Consider the following 22,018-nt stretch of genomic DNA (forward strand, 5'->3'; position numbering starts at 1 on the left):
GCATGCTGGGGGAGACAGATTCATAACCCAGAGACTGCCCATGTTATGAAATAGGCTACCATACGTGTCAAGCAGAGCACTTCACTGGCCCTCTTCAAGAGAAATCTTGACAAGTGGATGGGGAATTGAAAATTCACCCCAGGGATCACTCCAATGGCTTTACTCATCAGAGGCACTGGGAACTAAGGTCGAGTGGCACAATGCCAGAGTAATCTTATGGGCTAGGCTTGTAAAGGCTCCAGAGCCATTAGTCTAGTATACACCTATGAACCTATGAAAAGCATGTTTTCTCAGTCTTTCAGCATTTTTTGCTGAACTACACATTTCTTTGTTATCTGCTATACCACCATGAACAGATATGCCTCTGTATGCATACACATGCTGCTTATGGCATTTTAATATGGTGCTACACATGGCTCAGCCTCAACACTACATGCACTTTTGTGGCCATGTTTCCCTTTGTTATCCTATTGTTACCATGTACTTCCCTTGGGTGCCTTCTCACATCTGTCTGCTTATGCACACATATATACCTGTTTTGCTGTATCCCAAACAATGCTGCATGTTCGATGGCTGATGTGTGCTGGCTGTCATTGATGCTTTGCATGATTGAATGTATTCTTCCATCTAACTAACTCGTGCTATGGCAATAACCTGTGCATCATATTATTGCCTTATGTAAGACGCTCAATGTCAGGCATGTGATGTGAAACTTGTTTATGGTATGTTTCAGTTTTGCTGATCCTTGTCATGTTTGTCATTACTTATGCTGCTGTATGTTGTACAGTGTGTTGTATGACATTGTTGTACATCAATATGCTATGCATGTTACATAAGTGTTAGTGTACAACCCTTGCAATTAGGTTATGTTTGTACTCATACATTGTCATACACTGCATGGGTTTAGTTTTATTGTGGTACTGGCTACTGTATATCTAACTTCACACATTAGTTATCTGTATGATGATATCCTGCTTTACAATGGCAACTTCTGTTGTGCGCACCTTATGTGTGACACACACACACATCCCAGTATGGCCCTATTTGATGATGTAACTTCCAGAGAGTATTCATGTGGTGATGGTTTCCATGTGTATAATGTATTACCGTTGAATCATGTGCTTATGTTATGTATGATGTTCAATGGTCACAATTAATGGTTTCTTTCCATTAGTCATGTTCTGTGCTGCTGATGTGGGATAACACTGTGTGGACATCAGTGTTTACACAGTATACTTCTGTATATGTGACTTGTCATGACTCAAAGGTATGTGTCAGATGCTAGCATGTTGCCCGAGCTAGGACATATGGCTGTATCCTCCATCGTCCATTCCCATTTCATTTCACTCTCGTGTCCTCCTAATGATCCTGTTACAGCTCTGATAGTTCCACATTAGACATTTGAGGTTCTTGGGCAATTCACCCACACATGTGGCTGGTAGGCCACCATGTTTTGATGTTAGTGTGTTGTGCAGCATGGCACACACAGTGAACATCTTTGATGCCTTTTCTGGTGTGTATTGGAGTGCATCCCCTGATGTGTTCAGACATCTGAATCTTGCTATCAGTACAACAAACACCTGCTCAGTCATGTTTTATGTCAGTGTGTGCTCTGTTGTATGCATGCTTTGCAGGTGTTGGTGGGATTCTGTAAGGCATCATAAAACAAGGCTCCAGTGGATAACTGCAGTCACATGTTTTTAGGGGGATGAGAAGGAATATTTGTTCATCTTGTTCCCTGTTGCAATGTAGGTCTACTGTTTCCAGTATAGTAGTGGTCATGTACTTACCATATAGGAGCCCTTCTGATATTTTACCATGTTGGAAGCTCTCAGAGCACTTTCCCTCCAAATTGCTGCATCATAAACACTACCAGGCTACTTTGACATGATATTAATAATGGGCCATCTGCATAGCACACCATCTGATAACTGAGTGATAGTCCTCACTATCTATTGACATACTATTCCACATCAGGTACACCTGGGATGTGGATGCAGTCAATTGTACTGAAAACATAGGGAAGTTGGCAAATGGCCTAGAACTATTGCACAACATTTCTGCACTCCATGGCTGCTGTTTTTGGGAAGTAGATGCATTCATCCAGCTTGGTGAATATTACTGCTTGGAATGGTGAAAGAATGTGACCAGTGCATATATGGGACAAGCCTACAGCATCTCCCATATGCCACTGAAATTGCCTAAAGGCCAGTACCCACACTTAGGCACACTTTTGATTCTGCTGGTAATGTTTTTACCCCAGAGACTGTAAGTGTATACGTGAGGTGTAAACATTCTGCACACAGCCTGCACCAGCTGTCTATCTAATCTGTATCCATCTATTATGTCCTGTTCAGAGAGCTGGTTGCAGCCTGCTACAGTGCCTTGCTGGCTGCCTTCTGGGACACCTTTGCAGATCATCCTGTATTATGTCTTGCAGTACCCCAGTCTGCTCTTGTGCATTAAATGCTGGTTACATAATCTTTTTTTTTAAGTTATGTTTGCAAAATCCACAGGATAGCTTAGAAATTCACAGAAGACAGTAGCATTAAGGGTAAGCACAAATGGCTCCTGCTGAGTGCTTTTAGAAATCTGTCTGCAAAGTACTCTGTCACATTTAAATTTGTATGCATTTACTGTGGTATGGAATCCAGTGGGTGCCCAGGAAGTCAACAATTATTTTACTTTGAATAGGTAATTACATGGTTCTGTTTTCGTGGCTGATGTGCTGATGTCTTGCTTCAGCGTGGTGCACTGTCTGTAACTTTCTTTTGGAATCTGGCCCTATGTTTAAACATATTTGAGACTGGTACATGGGAGATTGTATTAAGAACAACAACAAAAATATGTCGGTATATTTTTTTAGGTCTAGTGCTAGAATTCTGAGAACACATTTTAAGATGAGAGAGGAAAGCTTTAACAACAAAACATGTCATTAAAGAGAGGGACATTTTAACAATAGAACATCTTATTATTTACATGATGCTATTATGTTGGAGCTATTACTGTGGAAGCTAATGGGCTTCCATGCCATGTTAAGTGCTCTATGTATTTATTTTTCTTAAAAATTGAACTCCAAGGGCTGGATACCAACATATTCATGGAACTTCTCAGAGTGTACGAAGTTCCATGCAAGACTGTCAGGAAGTCCAGTAAAATGCAAATGTGTCATGATCTGATGAACATATCCTAGCATAATGCAGAAACAACAAATGACAAATGCAACTATATCCACATAGTGTAAAATCATATCATGAAAAATAAAGTCCATAAGATGATATATTTCCATGAGCAATGTACATGTGTAACAGGTGAAATCTATGGAACATGGCAAGAAAATGCAGAAAACTGATAGAGTACAAATGTGCATCAGCAATACTCCAATAAAACTGCCAATATCCCAGTACATTGTGGATTTCATCATAAATCATAGTAATATATACACACTCACACAAACACACACACACACACACACACACACACACACGCACGCACATATATAGATAGATGTTTATATAGATATGGATATAGATAGATATATACAGACATATATATATATATATATATATATATATATATATATATTTTTTTTTTTTTTTTTTTTTTTTTCTCTGTGGAATCCATCATAACCCACAAAAAATTAAATACAAAAATTAAATATTTGTCAAGTGGCATCCATGGTCACATCACCAATGCAAACTGTAGCTAACAATGAGTATGGGACATGTGCGGGGAACATAAATAATACACACACCCAAGGGAATTGGGTGACAGCAAAGCAGATTTGAGGGTAAAAAAGAGGGGCACACAAGAGGGATGGCTGTTTAGGAAGGTTAGAAGGAGAGTCAGACAGGCATGGACGAATTTGTTTTGGCAGAAATAGGCCCTATTTTTTGGGGGGGTTGGATAACAGAAGGTATGGGAAGGACACAGAAAGAGGAGGTAGGAAAAAGGGTGGGCACAAACATATAACAAGCATAATACAGAACAGACCAAGGCCAATAATACACATAAAGGAATAGGTGAGGTACACATATAACACGCATATAGACTGCACAACATGAGTTCAGGAAAGATGATGAAAGCAGTAGGGATGTTTACTAGCCATGGTGCACCTCAATAATGTATTACATACGCATGCACAAAGCAAGCTGAGATATTGCAAACTGTGTGACAGTCATACCAAAAGGAGTACAGCTAGTGGTAGGCATATGCCACAGAACAGTAATTGGGATTGCAAAGAACAGCAAATATCACCATCCATTAGGCTTTTGGCAGTGCAAGAGTAAATAAAGCAACACCAAAGCTGAGCAAATCCAGAAAAGGAAATGTAGAAGAAGAAAAGATAAGGACAGATCATAAACTCCAACCCTGCTTGCAAGAGGCAAGCAATTTTGCAAACAGCCAAGCAGCAGTACTGCTGCAAAAGAGTTCTGTGGCTGTGTAGTAAGCCAATAACTATACACACCACAAATTAAGACATGAGAAATGAATTCTTGTTGTTGAAGTAAACAGAACATACCAGAACCAAAACAGACGGTGTTCAGGAATGCAGTGTAGATATATGATGTCACATAAGCCAAACTGAAAGAACATTCAGCACGCATACTCCCACCAATGACATGCAGTTTTAACTTTCTATGTAGAAACCACATGATGATATAGATACATTCCAAAATACCATAAGAATATGAGAAATTAAGAAATGTAAATCTGTGCATTCATGTTTATGCATGATGTATGAAATGTATGTGAGAGGAATACACAACACACAAGTAAAACATGAACACAGGCAGAAATATCACAATGTCCACCACAGAGTGTGAATATACATTGCATGTGTATGACAGCATATCATGGTTGCAGAATGTCCCAAAAGCAGATTCTACCTATGGACCAGTGATGATACAATACGCAAAGGTGCACAAAAACATACATATATGCCATGTAAATGTGTAACAAATACCAAAAAGCTGTAAGGGGGAAAGGGAATGGGCAAAAAATGCCCAATGTATTTAGGAAATGTATGAATGAAATAACAGTCTCATAAAAACACAGGACATGCATGTCCAAGTAAAAACATCGCACATACACGTGTCCACAACACAAGATGAACTGCAAATTCCCTGCAAGGTGCATGCATCAAATGGCCAATGTCTGACACATGTGCATCTGTGATGCTGTTAACATGTTCATTTACAAATGACACAAACAGCACAGTAACTTGCAACATGTAAACAGCATAGGTACATAACAAAAGTTGGGCTGAATATCACATACCTCTATCTATCTATCAGCCTATATACTACCATACAAATATATGGCAACAGGTTGCACAACCACAAAAAGTGATAATATTACATATAAATGTGTATGACTGATGTGTCTTGTTGCTGTTAGGGCATACAAACATGCAACCATGCAAAGCAAAGTAGGCATATTATACAGAAGGAAAACTGCTCTGGCATGTAAACATGAACCGAGAACAAGGTGTACACATGTCAAAAGAGAAGCTAGAGTCACAGTACAGTGATGTCATGCCATAATAACATATCTAAACAATACAGTACTTTGTTACATGTACCATTAATATGACACTGTCATAAAATGACAGAATCAGCGTGTTGAATGTCAATCCTTGCCATTAATGCCATATAGCAAGGAGAGAGGCTATGTAAAGGTGAATGCTTGAAGCATAAATGATGAAAATAGAAGACAACTAGGTAATACATGGCACACAAAGTACCATGAAAAAGTGCAGTCAAGTGCAAAGTGCCAATTGGATTTTGGGATACAACAATGTCACAAATGTAGCAAATATCATGATATGACATGTCACATATGACATAAAATCATTGCAACAACAATGTGCTCAGTGTATGCGCAGATATCAACCATGTGCGTATATTCATAAGAGAATGGCACTGTAGTGTTACATGTATGGAATGTCATAAAACTAACTATAATGTGCTACACATGTCATATGTCATCAGCTTTGCATGTAGCCAAATATGCAATGTCAACAGAGCAAGTGTGAGACATCAGCAGACTGCAAACTGCATCAGACCTATTTGTCACATACAAGGTCCTACTGGATCAGCAAGAACAATCTCATGGGCCACTACATGGAGATGAGGTGGGCTGCATAAAGAATGCAAGAATATTTTTTTCTGAATGTCCATAACACTATCAGATGCACAAATGGCTGCATATGAAGTTCATGCAACACAATGGTTATAATGGCAGTGACATCTTTGCTAGTGTCATAATGCAGATAATGATTTAGTCCCATAAGATCTGGATTATGAAAATTGCATCATGAGGTATATATTACAAGCCTAACTGAAGTATCAGATTTGTGCACAAACTTGCAGTTACTAATGAAAGATAACCAACTAGAAATATACCGTGTAGCCCAACATGAGTGGAACATATAGACAACAATTTAGGTCAAGAGGGCATGCCTTGATGGGGTTGATCATCATGAATGATCTCTTTGGCAATCTCCTGGAAGGAGTTATACATGGTCACTGTCATGTCCTGGAAGAATGTCCTGCATCTGTGTCTTGAGTACATTCATGACCACATCACTTATCTAGTCCCTCATGATTTTCAGGCTGGTATGTTGGAGATCACCATTGCTATTGGTCTTTTGGAATGATGGCACTTGCTTGTCAAAGTCCTTCCTCCTCCTCCTCCTCCTCCTCCTTCTCATCATCATCATCATCATCCTGCTGTACCCCTGGTCCTCAGAGTTGGAGTCAGCTGGAAGAATATGAGGAAGTCATCATAAGGTGGATGGACTGGCATGGGTCCTGGACTCAGTAACATAGCAATAAATGTAACTCATCAATATAGTAACAAAAATCAATAATGGTAAAAGATGGCATTATGTACAACAATATAACAGATCCATAGACTGTGTACAGTAGTGATTTATTACTCATGTGATGTGCCACTATGTTGAGCATCAATCCATCTGTATTGTTATTATCACAGCATGCACAATATCCAAGCCTAAAACAGTATGCATGTGTCTGCTATGTCAATCAGATTGTTAAGGACACAGCATTTGCAATATGTCCATGTCATACATAATTCAGTCATGCAATCGAATAAATGAGTCAGACAACATCATTATCTAATTGGGAAAGAAAACACATCATGTATGTTTATGTGACAGTGTAGTGTCTATTAATGTCATAGGTGTGTAAGAAGGCATGTCAGTAGTAATATGAGTAGTAAAATGAAAAGACATAGGACACAGCTGTGCTCATGTCAGAATATCATATAAAATGGGCTGTAAAGGAGCACATACACACACACACACCAATACTTGAATATATATGTGCGCATTTCACATGTTGAGGAATACTGTAGTCAGAGTTATCAATATTGCGTAACCTTATGCAGTTACAATATCTAAGAAGGTATACTAATATCACTGAACAAAGATAGCTACACTATCTAATGACTATAGTCATATGCCGTGCACACACACACATCAATATCAATAGTTTTATCAACTCAATTATATGATGCATAATGAACAACATCAATGATTCACATACATGAGTATTGTCCTGAAATTATAAAACTAACTTTACTGCCCTGTAAGGATGATTAGCACATTCAGAAGAAAAGCTGTCATGTTGTACACATCACATACCAGGCATAAGGCCATATGCAGCATTACCATCATCACAAAACATAGATGGCAACAATCCAGAAGGAATCAGAAAAGGACTGAGCGCATCCCTCAAAATAAGCTACACAGTGGCATTAACTTAAAGAAATCATGTGGGAAAGAAGGAAAACATCTGTTGTAATGTGTATGTTTGTTAATAACAACATGCCTTATGTCTGAACAACACACAAGTGTAACAATAATAAATACTATTATTTTACTAATAAGAATAAAGCGCAAGCCACCCAGGGATAAATGCTCCAAAACCAATTGCAATTAAAGAAATAAAGAAATAAATGATGGCACTTAGGAGAAACCCAGCATATAAAGCAGTCTTCAGCATCAATATAGTCCCAATAGGAAGACAAAAGTCTGTATTGTTGATTCATCCAAGAAATAATCCACCATAAATAAAACCAGATATGTTTATTTAGGCACATAAAAAAGGTAAGCGCTTTCACCAGAAGGCTTCCTCAGACCTTTAACAAACAGAAATACAAACTGTTGGACATGTATAGCAGGTGTTCAATTAAATAATTAGCTAGATGACATCATCATGAATTCTTTCAACAAATTCTTAAAGTCAAAGGCATATAAGAAGCATTTCTCTTACATATGACTTGTTCATTATAAAAATAATATTCTGAAAATATCCAATCGCAACTATATATAATTATATAAAACTTGTATTAAAACTTCAGTAAAAAATAATAGAATTATACAAATCTGATATAAAACTAAAAGCTAATAATGTAAGGGTTTTACCTAACAAATAATCTCCTGTTTTTCAAAACAGGTTTAAGTGAAATTTTATCATTCAAGCCCGGGCTGACTTGTGCCTTGAGTCTAACAATCCATTTAATCTCTGTTCTTTCTGTATAGTTTCTGATATCTCCCCCTCTAAGACTGGGGTTATTCACCTGGAGAACCATGCATTTAAAGGTGTGATTGATATCTGTGGCAAGAACATGTTTGGATAAAGCATTATTACTAGACTGGATACGTATTTGGTAAAGGTGTTCTCGTATCCTGTCCCTGAACCTTCTATCAGTTTTACCTACGTAGAAGGCAGGGCAGGAAGTGCACATTGCCATATAGACTACGTGTTCTGTATTGCATGTAGCACTAACCTCAAACTGAAAACATTCAGAAGTAATCAGATGGACAAACATATTGTAATTAAAAATATGGGGACAAAATGGGCAGTTATTGCATGGATATGTACCATTTTTACGTGGACTATTACTAACGGCTTCCATTGTATTGGGATAGCATAAAATTCTTTGGAAATTCTTCTTATTTTTGAAAATGAACTGTGGATGCTCACCAACAATATCTTTAATTAATGGATCAGCAGTCAGCATCCTCCAATGTTTAGAGATGATCTCTCTGACTTCATTGAAGTCATGCGTATAAAACAAAAAAATTTCTGTTTAGTCCTTACATCTTGATTTATTCCTCTGTTGTTATGAGGACTGGAATATACAGTTGCACCATGATCCGAGAAGTATGGGATAGCCCTATCACTTCTATTTTGTTCTACGCTTTGGTAACAACTGTGTATTTCATTTATATTATAGGATCTAGCTAACAATCTTTCTTTAAGATCAGTTTAGTTCATTCTCATATCCCTCTTTGGTTGGATTCAACCTGGAGGCCCTAACAGCCTGCCCTTTAATAATATTATTGAAAACAAACTTCGGGTGCATACTCCTTCTGTGTAATAGGGTATTCCTGTAACAGGATTTCCTATGCACGCCAGTATTGAGTTTACCATTGTCTAGTCTCTCTATATGCACATCCAAAAAATTAATACTATAGATGGATTCATTCATTGTAAATGTTAAATAATTCGTAAGTGAATTAATTTCATTAAAGAAAATGTGCAACTCATTTTTGCTGCCCGTCCACAAAAGGAAGAGGTCATCTACAAATCGTTTGTAAAAAATTACAGAATTCTGGAAACTATGCAATGAAAATAAATACTCCTCTTCCCACATAGCCATCACCAAGTTGGCGTAGCTATTGGCACAAGATGAGTTGCACATTGCAAATTAAACAGTTCTACATTGATAATTACACTTTTCTTTAAATCTTCCAATGTATTATAAACCCTTATGACATGGCTGTAAACATCTTCCAGCAAAATAGGTATATAAAATTTCTTATCATCAAACATTTCATGCATTAAACTAGTATAACCATGCATATCCATTACTACTACAGGCCTGCCTTTGTCGGCTGGCCTGATAATGATATTCTTGTCATTTTTTAATCTATATGGATTATTTCTTGGATGATTCAACAATACAGACTTTTGTCTTCCTATTGGGACTGTATTGATGCTGAAGACTGCTTTATATGCTGGGTTGCTCCTAAGTGCCATCATTTATTTCTTTATTTATTATTACTATTATTTTACTATTATTTATATGTAAAGCGGTGAGGTCTGCAGTGGGAGTGACGGATACGTTTAAGGTGGAGGTGGGATTACATCAAGGATCAGCTCTGAGCCCGTTCTTATTTACAATGGTGATGGACAGGTTGACAGACGAGATCAGACAGGAGTTCCCGTGGACTATAATGTTTGCAGATGACATTGTGATCTTTAGTGAGAGTAGGGAACAGGTGGAGGAGACCTTGGAGAGGTGGAGATATGCTCTAGAGAGAAGAGGAATGAAGGTCAGAAGGACTAAGACAGAATATATGTGTGTGAATGAGAGGGAAGATAGAGGAATGGTGAGGATGCAGGGAGTAGAGGTGGTGAAGGTGGATGAGTTTAAATACTTGGGATCAACAGTTCAGAGTAATGGTGAGTGTGGAAGAGAGGTGAAGAAGAGAGTACAAGCAGGATGGAGTGGGTGGAGAAGAGTGTCAGGAGTGATTTGTGACAGATGAGAACCAGTAAGAGTGAAAGGGAAGGTCTACAAGAGGGTAGTGAGACCAGCTATGTTATATGGGTTGGAGATAGTGGCATTGACAAAAAGGCAGGAGTCAGAGCTAGACGTAGCAGAGTTAAAGATGTTAAGATTTGCACTGGGTGTGATGAGGGTAGACATGATTAAGAATAAGTATATTAAAGGGTCAGCCCAGGTTGGAAGGTTTGGAGACAAAGCCAGAGAGGCAAGATTACGTTGGTTTGGACATGTGCTGAGGAGGGATGCAGAGCATATTGGGAAAAAGATGCTAGGGATGAAGCTGCCAGGTAAGAGGAAAAAAGGAAGGCCTAAGATAAGGTTTATGGATGTGGTGAGAGAAGAAATGCAGGTGGTTGGTGTGCCTGAGCAAGATCTATGAAAAATATTAGTACTGTCACATCAGTAACAGCATAGATATGCATGAACAATGCATATGCTGAAACTTCTTCATATGTTATATATTATTTAGTACATTGTGTATAATATATAGTATATAGCATATAGTGTGTGTGTGTGTGTGTGTGTGTGTGTGTGTATATATGTATATATATATATATATATATATATATATATATATATATATATATATATATATATATATAGAGAGAGAGAGAGAGAGAGTTTTGAGATATGAGAGAGATGTGTGTGAATATGTACATATATGGCATTTGCAAATAAAAGTACATGTCATCTGCTGACCTGTGTTGTGTGACAAATGCTGCCCAAATTAAACATTGCACAGTCATTATTGTTCAAGGGATTGTAGGCCTAGACAATATGCATTGACATTAGTGGCATAGAAATGTCACGTACTGCAACACAGAGATGACCTTACAGAAGTTCTGTTTAACAAAACATGCTTCAATGGCTAAAAGAAGTCAAGCAGGGCATTACAGAAATAAAAAGATTGCAATGTTCACATATTTCTAAGTCAGCCAAAAGTTGATGTATGTGAACATTTATTACTGAACATTTAAGACTAAGCTTACATATTTTGTTTTTCTATATTGCAAGGGAATCACAGCAATATATTTGTTATTAAACTACATTGTATGGAGCATCTCAAAGTCTTGCAGGTAACAAAAAATTGTGTCAACATCTGCAGAGTAGACAAATCATATATTCTTACACCGAAATGAACACTGCAGTGGAATCACAACATGATCCTTGGTAATAAACTACATTGAATGGAACATCTCAAAGTGTTTCAGGTATCAAAAAAGTCAGCCATCATCTATGGAGTAAATGAATCATATATTCTAACTCAGAAATTATACAATGACTGGCCATTAATATTCCAAAATGTCAGCCCAATCAGCTTGGCCATTGTAAATCGCAGCATACACCAATGAAAAAAGGTCCAGTCACCCAGACTTTTTTCCATTGGTATACATTAACTTTTTTTTTTTTTTTTTTACAAAAAATAAATAAATAAATAAATAAACTGAAATCCGGACTCCAGACATAGCAGATAGACAGTACAGAGAAAATAGTACGAAAATCAGATATATTATTCAAAATAAAAGACACATGCCTGATTTTCCTTGTACTTCCTCCATTCTGTCTCTCTCCTACTCCTAAATTTTCCAAAACTTTTTTTTTATTTAAAAAAAAGAAAAGAAAAATGGAGCAACGGAGACCTTCTTTTCTCCGTTGTTTCCTTTCCAAAGCACTGAAGTACTGGATATGTGTGGGAATGCAAGTCCCATACACATGCTCAGTACATCAAAAAAGGCAACAGGATATATACCAGCTGTGGAAGGACAGCACAGCACTGTTATACAAAGACATTATTTAAGAAAAGTAAGTATTTTTTCTTAAATAATGTCATTGTATAATAGCAATAACTGACTCCATGGTGTGGTATATTAAGATTTACCCACGGCTGGCTTTATTTAATCACTCGGGCTTCGCACTCATGATTAAACCACACCAACCGTGGGTAAATCTTAATATACCACACCAATGTCCTCGGTTATTTTTAATGACTGTACAGAAACTCTGTTCAATAAACCATGCATACATGTCTAACAGAAGCCAAGCTGGGCATTGCAGAAATAAAATGATTGCTTGGGGAACATATTCCACAGACACACAACAAATAGGGTGCAAATTACTGTTGGTATCTACCCTTGAACTATACCACAGTTAGAGAAGACATCTGCACATTTGCTGTAAAACAAGTGTAATTCCATAACTCACTCATTTTTAATGTATGCTCACCTGCAATGTTCAGATATTTCTAACTCAGACAGCAAGTACTGCATGTGAATAGTTATTAGTGAACAATTAAGATTGAGCTTACATATTTTGTTTTTCCATAAGTATTGTAATCACAATGGCATCCATGTTAGTAAACTACATTGTATGGAATAATTTTGAAGTGTTGCAGATAATGACGAAATGAGTATTCATCCCCACCCTATATGCTGTAGGAGTTAATGAACTTGGACAACAAAACGTGTTCTAATTTTCATACAACAGTACCAGACCATGCAACACAGTCATACTATATGAAGTTAATTAAAATAATTTAATGCATAAGCAACCTTATCACCAATGAGTTGGTAGGTTTTGAACCCACTGACATTTAATTTTACTTTGTACTGCTACACTGTTTACCCAGTCAAGCTAATGGACAGCACATGTCTTTCAGTTTAATAAATACCCCTGTTAATGAGATGGCTCAAACACATACAGTTATGAATGAGACATGCTATTACTGTGCATTCCTGCACACTGGCATTTCTGGCCTTGCTTATTTGTGGATAATTTCAGGATGTGCAGTCAGACGGCCATTAATGGTTTACTATTACATCATATTTTTTATTACAGCTAACTTACTTATAGTAACCCATATATACATTGAATACTTAGGAATCAAGAATCAGTATTGGACAATATCTGTTCAATAAATGTTAGTAAATAATAAGTGTAAGGTTTGGAAAATGGTACCTACTGCACTCAAGTGGAGGTTGTCATGGAACCTCAGCAATCCTCTGTTGCAGTTGTTCCTGGTCCATATGATGAAGCTTGTTGTACTGGTTGTGGACCTGCTTGCCAGTTCTGAATATACTGGTGCTTTTTCAGAAATTACTGTCAATCTGGTTCCATATGCCTATCAATTCCATTAGCATGCCCATATACTTTGCTCAGGATCCATGCAGCCTGCCAGCATCTGGAGGATCTCTTTGATGGACCAGTTTGGCATTTAGTAGCACCATGGCATATTCTCCATTGACATAATCTTAAAACTGAAGAAAAGGGTTAAATAGAACACCTTGTACAAAATGCTTACTGAGATACCACTCAGTTTGCAGGTAGCAAGGGTATGGTCTGAAAATGTATCAATATCACTTTTTAAAAGTGGTCCACATAGGGTTGTAGCTGCCTGTTGGTGAGCATTTGGTATGTGTCTTACAGATGTACACAGTCAATGCCAACATCTGAGCATTTGCGCTTGAACACTGTACACTTATGTCAAGCTTTTGCTTAATATGCCAAGATATAGAACTTATCCGAACATTTGCAGATGTGATTCCAAAACACTGCATGCTAATGAGGCTCATTAATTATGTATGGCACAAATAGTGCTTAATATCTTTTTACACTAAAATAACCTCACTGTTACTTATAGCTTCCTGATTTAAACTAACTGTAAGATAAACTGCCATGGAGTCAGCTGCTTGTGGTGTTGTTGTGGACTACTTTGCTTTGTATTATTCTATAGTGTTCATAATGTCCTGTGTGTACCTTGTAAACCATATTTCAAGCAGTTTGCAATGGGAAGCTGTCTGAACATCAATATGTCAGGGAAGTAAATAGCGTGGGAAGAAATAGCCAGGGAATTGTTATGGCTAGGCTTGTATAGGCCCTAAGGCCGATAGCCTAGTACCAACCTATGAACCTATGAATCTATATGAAGGGTAGGTGAAGATTTCCCCATATGCATGCATATCATTGCCAGGGGGGGGGGGGGTTCCCATATGTAGGTTTGTAGATGCAAGTCTCATTGGCCTTGATGAACTGTAGATATGGACAGATTCTGACCATATTGCCAGAAATGCAGTTTAAGCTATAAGTGTACATCATTGTTTGCAGATAACAACAGTTTACAGAAGTGTCCACAAAGGATATGTGTAACTTTTGTTTTATTTGAGTGTCAACAAAACATATATACAAAGTATGATTTGCAAATATTCATTAGTTCTTGCTCTTATGTTGGAAGCTGGCATGCCATTCAGTGGGAGTGGAGGACATTGAGATGAGTTAGCTTGTTGCTTTGTTTTTATTTTCACATCTAGCCATCAGTGCTAAGATGTTCATGTTCATATGCTTTTATTGTTCTGCAGTGCTGTTTGACACAGTGCTACATATGTTAATTGCATTAAAGGATGTGACACCATTGTGCTCATCTTTGTTATTCTGTTTGATATCCCCAATGGTTGAAGGTGACATGGCAGGGATAGTTGGCTCTACATAGAACTATAACTGTGAATAATGCAGAGCTGCTTCTGCTGAAGTGATGGTGTAATGGTTATATGACTAGCTTATGACTATCAACCTTCCCACCTGAACTAGGTTCTCAGCCCACCTCTGCATTCATGACATATCCTAAAATGTGGAATGGAGAATTTGTTTTGCACATGTAGGTTTTACATTTCATGACATATACATAGTACTTGCTACATGTTGTGTATGCTTATCTGTACATTTATTTTATTTGACATTTGTTTACTGGGAAAATCTGATTCAGAACAAGTGGAGGTCTGGGGAGAAATGCTCCAGATGCATGTCTTTGTAATGTGGGAGTAACCCGGAGCACATGTAGAAAACCCACATGAATGCAGAAAGGACATACAGACTCCACATAGAAAAGCTGACAATCGAACCGGAGACCCTCTTGCTGTGAGGTGGCAATGTTAACTGCTGCACCACTGTGCCATCCAGATGGCTATACACATAGCATCTGTTCTTTTGCATAGCATTACAATGTATATGAGTGGTGTTACATCGACATACGACAAATCGACATATGATTTAAATGTTGATCTGTCAATGAGTGCATTACATGCATACATCCAGATATGTACAATTCACCTTATACAGATGTTTATGAGAAATAGACATGATAATGTTTTCTACAGGAAAATGAAGTTGTTTAGGAGGTGCTGTTGCAACACGGCATAAAATTGTTAGGACAGATGGGTCATACATGGTGGGTGGAGTGACATCACAAATATGATGAAAAATATGTGTGGTTGTAACCAGCCAAGTGAGGGTTGTCAGCACTGCTGATCTGACATGATCTTCCATGTAGCCTAACAGACTCCACCTCTATGAGAGGGAGAGAAATGCCACAGGTGCTAGGCCACCTTTGTCTCTCCTGGATGAGATGACAATGATATTCCTGACCTCCCACTATATCACCTGCCAGGATCATTGCATTCCTAGGGGAGCAATTGAGACTGGTATTCCAGGATGTACAGGTTTGTCCACCATTCACAAACACAACAACATAATCCAGTTGTAATTCATGGGCATTCATTCTCACATGTCTTATCTGTTTTTATGCATGTCACAGTAAAACAATAACATTGTGTAATACTGAACATCACCGCTAAGTAAAGACCTTTTAAAACTGCTAGCATGTTCTATTAAAAATACATTGCTTAGGTGACACTGTACACAAAATTTGTACTGATGTTCTATTCACTTGCATATAGCCATCAACATCTGGCCAATACCATCATAGATCAGGTACATATCTCTGTAGTCAGTTAGGCTGAAATATATCATTTACCTGCACTACCTGATGATAAGAGTGAGATGCACTCACTTATTGCTTGTGTTCCACTTTAACCTACAGGTTCAACACAGCATAGATTGCTGTTCACCTCATCTGAGTATAACAGACCTGGTAAGCCAGTCTATATAGCTGCTATACTGCAATACCTTTAAGTGTCACTGTGATCATTATGCATAATGTTGTTTTATTCAGTTGCACAGAGCCATCAACATCTGGTCAATATTGTCACACATCAGGTACGTGCCTCTGTGTATCCTTTGCCTGTCACTACTTGAAGTTAATTGTGAGATGTACTCACTTGTTGCTTGTATTCTACTTTAACCTACAGGTTTAACACAACATAGATGGCTGGTAGCCTCATCCAAGGATGATAGACTTGGTAAACCAGTCTATATAGCTGCTATGTTACAATATGCCTGCTGTGCTGACCACTGCCTACTCTACATGATAGTGGTTGTCAACTCTTTGATGTCACAGGCTTTTTCTGGCCATTTATCTGGTATAAGTGCCTGCCTTCTTGTTGTGTTATATTGCACATATTTGTCATTGTGATATTTTAGGTAGTCTATTGAGAACTCCATTGCTGAATGTAACAATCACCTTGCTTCCATTTTAGCAGCTCTTACAAGCTGACATACAGCAAGCATTTCTCCTAATCAACAGTGTGTTACCTTATTCTTGCAGTGTTTAGTTATACCTTAAACATTCCACTGTTCTCCCATTACTGCATGCACAGGTATACTTCATTGTAAGTACCAGTGACACTTGTCACGTTATTCTGATAATACACATGCCTCCGCCTCAGTACAATGTGCACCTCTGTTTTTATTTTCACCTTTGATATCCTCTTGCTGAAGTGTATTTTGCATGTGTGCCTTTCCATATGGACACACACATCTATACCTGGGTTGCCATATCCAAAACAATGCTGCACACTCCATGGCTGATGTGCAATGGCTGTCATTGATTCTTTGTTGAATTGCATATTTTTCTGCATCTGGCTGACTCATGTTATGCATTATAATGTTGTTTTATGTGTGACAATCTGGAATAGGTATGTCCCGTAATACTTATATGTGTCATGTGAGTTATGTGGCTTTGTTAACAGCATTGCTATGTTGTTACTATTTCAGCTGCAGGCTGCTGTATAGGGTGGTGTACTAAGGTGTTACTCATTTCAATGACATGTTATTGTACAATCCCTACAGTGAGGTTCTGTTGGTTATAGTACACCCCCCCGTGCATGATTATACAGATATTGAGGTAATGACACTTATACTGTTACCAACACACACACTAATTATATGTATTATGGCATCCTACCTGGCCAACAGCACCTTCTGTTGTGTGCACCTTAGGCATCCCACACATATGCCAGCATGGCTGCCTCTGGCGACATCCCTTGCCTACAGTGATTCTGTGGTGAATGTTATTCTGTAGCCATCCAGATGTGTTCAGTACTATAGCTCAAATAGCTGTATTAGGTTTTGCAGTTAGTAATGTGGTCATGGTATGTATGATGTTCAGTCTGGATAACTAATGACCTTTTTTCCAGTAGCTGTGTTCTTTGCTGCTGTAATAGGGCAGCACTGGTGACATCACTGAGTTATCTGTTTCCATTTGTATGCGTGGTTTGTCATGACCCAATGTTCTGAGCGAGACGCAGCATTATTGCCTGGGCTAGTATTTACAGCTGCAGCCTGTGTCATCTATGCCTAGTTTTCTCACCCTTTGTCCTTCTGATCATCCTGTGACAGCTTGGATAGTACCATGACAGACATTTGTGATTCTTGGGGTAGGTGACCCACACTGAAGGCTAGCAGAACACCATGGGTTTATGTTAGCATGTTGTGCACCATGGCACATGCAATGATCTATTGCAGTGCCTTTTCTGGTATGTACTGGAGTATCCCTGGATGTATCTGAATCTTGCTTTTACCATTCCAAACACACACTTGATAGTGTTCCATGTCATGATGTGCACTCGGTTGTATGCATCCTTACAGGGTATTTATGTCTGTATGGTATCATAAGCCAGGGCTTCAGTCAGCAAAGACAGCCAGATAATTGTAGGAAGGAAAAGATACATATTTAGTCCTCATGGTTACTGCAGACAGGTTTAGATTCAGATTACATCATAGCTTTGGTTCAGTACTTACTACTGAGGAGCCACTCATGAATTTCACCATGTTGGAAAGTAGTCCTCAGATCACCTTCCCTCCATATTGCTGCATCATACACACTAGCAGGGTGTGTTGCCTTAATACTGATAATGAGGCTAAATGCAAGCACACAACCTAACAACAAAGCAATGGCCATCCCTTTCTACTGATGTAGCATTCAGCATCGGGTACCACTAAGGTTTTGACTTGGACATGAGTTCAGTTAATTGCACTGAGGACAAAGAGGAAGTTGGTAATGGCATAGAACTGCTCCATGGAAGTCCTGCTCTGTACACCTGTTTTTGAGAAGTGGATGAATTAATCCATTTTCCTGTGCATTACTGCCAGGAACTGAATTAGAATGCAACTGGCATCTGCCTGGGACACTCCTACAACATCACTCATATGGTGCTAGAATGTCCCAGAGGCCCCTAAATCCAAACTCAGATACACTTTTGTTTCTACTAGGACTGGGTTACCCTGCAGACTGTGTGAATATATGTGGGGTGCACACAACCTGCACCAGCTATTTGTTTATCCTGTATCTATCTATTAGTTTTTCATGAGAGAGCTGGCTTAATTGTAGTCTGGCTTACTGCCTTGCAAGCTGCGTTCTGGTACACTGAATGCAGCTTGCATTTTTTTTTTTTAATAATACTTTGTGAACACTGCAGTATTAAATCCACAAAGTGAGGTCCTTGTCGGCAGCAAAACCAAACACAAAATAAGATGAAAAAACCTTAACGCGTTTATTTTAAAACCAAGACGTTTTCGCCACGGCAATCCGTAGCCTCTTCAGAGATAAAGTGAACAATTCAAACACACACTCCATTAAAAACAGCACAAAAAGGAAATGACATCTTCAAATTTCCTCAGAGCAGCAATCACCTTTTAAAAAGGCAGTAATCACACGCAATATAAAGCTACAGTTCACAATATTAGTTAATACAATAGCTAGTGTACAAGCCTTATATAACACATGTACAGAATAAACTTTAAAAGATACTAATAAATAAAAATTAAAAATTAACATAAAAAATAATAAATTATAAATTAATGAATCTCACATTTAATAGGGCCAACTATACTACCGGGAATACCTGCAGTGTGTATATGTATAAATACCTTTGCAGGAGGGTTAAATTACCTGTTATACAACATAATACTGTCATTAAAAAAACAAAATGACAAAGTATTGAACCAATAATTAACAGGTCACTTCTATAGAGTATAAAAGGACTTTCTTACTATGTACCCCTATCTCTAATATTAGATGTTTTAACTTCTAATAAATCAATGTGCTCCTGTACGCCCACTAAAAACTAAAGGGTCTACCCTATTATTTACCCTATGTCTACAAGACACTGACAGTAGGTTAAATATAAATTACCTAAAGTAACTTTTTAGCTTTAAGACAGGGGCTATGTTACAGTTGCTGTTCAAGCCTGGATCCCTAAATGCGTCAAGGCGTAACTGCCATTCTAGCTCCCTGTTTTCTAAAATCAATGAGAAGGGACCTCCCCTAGTCCTTAATGGTACATGGTCAATGGCCATAAATTGGAAACTGTGACCAGGGTTTAAACCTATATGTTTTGCCAGTGCATTGTCGCACTTGTTGTTTTTAATGGCGTAAAGATGTTCATACATACGGTCCCTTACACGGCGATCCGTTTTACCGATGTAAAACGCCTGGCAGCAATTACACATGGCGATGTAAATAATAGATTTACTCTCACAGTTTAAAGTGAAACGTATGTGGTACTTCCTATCCCTGATCATAAATGTCTCCCTGCAGTATTACTTAAGAATTTGTGATAAATAGCAGTAGTGCTTCAATAAAATATTTGGTGCACTACTCTCAGGCATTTTATTGTTGGTAGATGTACACTTTGTGTTTTGGAATCAGGCAGATGTGCTCGGTCTGCAGTTCTCCTACTCTGAATAAATTATTACTTGCTGTTGTCTTTGTATCAGTTACAGAATCAAATTGACTGCTAATATGCCAATTTTTTTCCTTTGGACCAATGCACTGCATGCAGTTTTCTTTTGGAATCTGACCCCAGGTTCTCCAAGAATCATAGTAAAAACTACTCCACCACACGAATAAGAAAAAAAAAACAAACAGCAAGAAGCAGGACCATACAGCAAAAATGTTTACATTTTTTACCCCACCACTGGTACCTCGGCCATTCCCACACGAATAAGAAAAAAACAAACAGCTGAAGTACCAGTGGTGGAGTAAAAAATTCAAACTTTTTTGCTGTGTGGGCCTGCTTCTTGCTGCTTGTTTTTTTCTTGCTCCAAGAATCATACAGATGAGCAAGAGCAGATAAAGTTGTTGAAATTTGGTTATAAAAATGTTCTGCTCGGTGTGATGTGGAGAAATAGTTATGTTGTTTATGAAAAGGTTACCTTGTACATTGATAGATTTATAAAGTTTAAAAAGATTTAGAAAGGTCACTGATTAGCTTTACTTAATGTTTATCTTTCATTAGGAGCTAAAAATATATTAAGATATAGTTGTGGGAATGTATGTAGGAATGAATTACTATTTGAGTAGGACTAGAATAAGGTCCACCCATCGGGAGTGGTACAAGGAGGATATACAAGTTATTCATGTATCTTTGGGATTGCTGATACATATAATGAACTGTAGGATCCAACAATTGTTTCCACCTATTACCGTTTTACATTTAACAAAGCTTCTAGGGTAGATGATTCTGTTTTTTTGGGGGACTTAGTGGAGATCATGGATACTTGCTGTAGGATATTGCCGGATAATTCTTTATTTGTTCTTCAGTTTAGACAGTATGAAAAAGTTAACCCTGCTCACTGGAAGACAATTATGTAAGGGCTCAAACTGTGACTGAATTTATGAGGTTTAGAGAAAATATTGGCTTTACTCTGCAGAAACAACAAGACAACTTTGAGAATAATTTGCCTTGTTTTTTTTTTTTTTTAAATAGTTTCACTCGTTTAAAAATTAAAACAATAAATAAAAAGCTGACATCTACAGAGACAGCTCATGAAACATCATTGTGATATTTTGGTAAAAGATCAGATAGAACTGTAAATTGGGGAGTTAAAAATCTAAAATTGCAGAAATATTAGAAAGTAAAGTTGACCATGTATAGAATACTCTGAAGTTCATTAATTATGAGAATTTCCCCCCAAAATTAAAATTAATGGACACAAAGACTGAAGCAACAAAAGCTGATGAAGATTGTTCGTAAAATAGGGAATGCAAAGCCAGGAATAAAGGAGAAGCATTTGGTAAGTACGGAAAAGGTATTCGGTAATTACTATGAATGCCAGAGACAGTTTGCACCTGGCATCCCTTGGCTTTCGGCTGTTGACAAAGATTCTTGCTTCCCCCATAGTGCCTTTTTTAGGTAAAGCCTCAAAGACAACATTACTGATGTGAAATAAACCAATCAAAACA

Source organism: Protopterus annectens, chromosome 2.part0 (assembly GCF_019279795.1).
Source record: "Protopterus annectens isolate FY-2018-M chromosome 2.part0, PAN1.0, whole genome shotgun sequence".
Taxonomy (NCBI): domain Eukaryota; kingdom Metazoa; phylum Chordata; order Ceratodontiformes; family Protopteridae; genus Protopterus; species Protopterus annectens.